The sequence below is a fragment of the Theropithecus gelada genome, chromosome 12 (assembly GCF_003255815.1).
Source record: "Theropithecus gelada isolate Dixy chromosome 12, Tgel_1.0, whole genome shotgun sequence".
In the NCBI taxonomy this organism is placed as follows: Eukaryota; Metazoa; Chordata; class Mammalia; order Primates; family Cercopithecidae; genus Theropithecus; species Theropithecus gelada.
Genome location: NC_037680.1, coordinates 28,513,179 through 28,515,894, shown reverse-complemented (window position 1 = coordinate 28,515,894; position 2,716 = coordinate 28,513,179). Strand labels below are relative to the sequence as shown.

Sequence of the window (2,716 nt, the reverse complement as noted above, 5' to 3'; positions counted from 1 at the left end):
TAGTCCTTTTCCGAGGCGATATTCCGTATTTTTTATCACTTGTCTACTATGATTACTATATTGATCCATAGGAATAGATATTTCAGCATCCCATTGTTGCAATAAGTCTCTACCCCATAAATTGACAGGAATAGATGTAATGATAGGCTGAATTGTCCAGTCCCGACCATCCAGCCCTTGACATGGTAAAATCAAAGAACTCTGAAAAACTTCCGAGGTAGCTCCTACTCCAACAATACCAATGGATGCCTTTTGCTTAGGCCAGTGCTGGGGCCATTGATTTATAGCAATAATAGAGACATCGGCTCCAGTATCTACTACTCCTTCAAAATCTTTTCCCTGAATAGTTACTGTGCAAATAGGTCTTTTGTCAGACACTTGATTAACCCAATACACAGCCTTTCATGCTGGATTAGTATTACAAAAGCCTCCTGTTCTTTTCACTGTGCTGCTTCCTAATTTTATGTAAGGTAACAGCAACAACTGAGCACTTCTTTTTCCTGGGGAGGCAGACCACGGAGTCAGGGAACTAATAATTAATTGAATCTCTCCAGTAGAATCAGAGTCAATTATTCCCGTATGTATAATAACACCTGTTAAATTTAGACTAGACCTTCCAAGTAGTAGACTGACTGTTTCTGAGGGTAAGGGTCCCCTAACTCCCATGGGGAGCTTCTTTGGTGGCTTCCCAGGAAGTGTGAACTAAAAGATGAGTTACACAGATGGTTTACAAAACACAACTGGACATTTTCCATTGTTTTGGGATAAACCAAAATAAACTTTAAAGTTTCATTTGGAGATTTCAAAGCTGAAAATGCTTTCAGCAAATTCTTAGATCTTAAGAAAGTGCTTTAAATCTTAAGAAAGTATGTATTGTCCATTGTTTATAAAATCATTTACCTTTCTGATCTAAAAATTTTAATACTTGAATTTAATAGGTTTTTCTTCTGGAAAAGTTCTTTGGCATTCAAGTAAAATCAATACTTTTAGAATAGTCAGCTGCATCACACTGGAATGACTGCTTTAATTTCTAAATCATCAATTATTGTAACCCAGGGATACTGACGGCCTTGATACATAATTTAGTCTTGTCATCATAGTGTGTAGAAATCAGATCTTTGGGGGGGTAACATCTGACCCCATTTCTTTTTACCACAATGATTCCTGCTACATTGTCATAGACTGTTTGATTAAGTTGAAAAAACAGCAGTGTGATGAAAGCAGGGAAAAAAGAAGCAATCAAAAAAATCTTGATCAAAGCTCATATAGTGGACATTGTAATGCTAACATTTGAGAAAGGAATCACTAAAACCCGACTTAGTACAATAAGCACTAATGTATCACATGTCACAACTCGAAGCCCCACCAAGAACTTCCCTGGGGTAGCTCCACCTGCTCCCCAAATGCAAATTATCTCATAAAAACAAACTAATAATCTGTATATAAGAGCCATAACCATCATTTTCTGCAAGTCTTCCATTGATGTCTCTTCATCTATTTCTTCCATTATATGGTGCATAGCAAACTTAGAGCTATCCTTTATCCCACTGTGGTGCACAATGCTGAAGACAATGGTTGCTTTTACAAAGAAGAGAATAAAGAAATCCACCATTCTTGCCATAAATCTGTGGCCCAATGATGGAATAACATATTCTTTGCCTGGCTGTTGCCCAGTCTCACTTGGGCTTCATGAAGGGGCTGCAGATCCTACCTTCCTCAATGGAGTGGCCCAGACTAATGCCTGCACATGAGGATCCCGGGGTCCCAGGCCCATGACTGGAGCAGGGGTGCTGATGCCAGCAGCTGCCCCGGGGTCAGGCCCCACAGCCCAAGGCTCAGGAAGTAGAAGGGATTGCAATAGCCCAGCCATGGGAATGGCGGCACCATGGCCTACGGGACAGTAGCGCCACATGAAGGGAAACTCTGTGGGGTTTGGGGGCTGCAGCAGGTGGGGAAGGTGGCCGGGCCACTGTGCCAGGTGAGGTAGCCACAACAGGACTGCTGCAGCCACTTGTCCTCTTGCCGGGAGCACCCACAGGTGCTCAGCTGCTCTGGCTCTCCTGCAGCACCACGGCTTTGGATGCTTCACACCCCGCCTGCTCCTGCAGCCCCTCACAGGAGCTAGAGGTCGCCTCCTGGCTCCTCCTGAGCCTGCCAGGTGGCTCTGACCTGTTAGCAGTTGTGGCCCTGGGGGCTACTGCAGGGGCATGGGATGGCGGCAGCAGGAGAACCGCTCAGGGAAGGGAAGAGCTCGTGGTCCCCTATGCCCTCATGGTGCCCCGGAAGGGCAGCCTCTGGCTTCCTTGGGTCCCTCTGCCATCATCGCCTCAGCAGCACCCTCCATGGTACCTGTCATTGCTTGGTCTTTATACACCTTTTTAAAAAAGTCTCTTCCAATTCTCTCCCATTCATCCAACTCCATAGTCCCCTGTTCCAGGAATCATGGGCTAAACTGCTTTACTGTACTAAAAAGTGATAACAAACTCTGAGTACTAACTTTTACTCCCCAACTTCATAACAAACACTTTAAAAAAACTTAAGTAAGCAGAATGTCTGCTTTCACTTTGTCCCACTGTTACCCTGGCTCTTCTGAGTGCTCAGCTTTCCCACAGAGCTTTTTTTAGACATCCTCAGGTATCCTTTGATGATGTATCCTTCACTTTCACACGCTCTGGCATTCCTTCACTGGGATCTTTGTCACCCCATGTTGGGCAGC

At 44.4% G+C, this 2,716-nt stretch overlaps 1 pseudogene; it reads right to left on the bottom strand.

Moving 5' to 3' along the window:
- Positions 1 to 1,042: 1,042 nt before the first annotated feature.
- On the bottom strand, positions 1,043 to 2,320 carry LOC112636491 (annotated as a pseudogene).
- Positions 2,321 to 2,716: the final 396 nt, after the last annotated feature.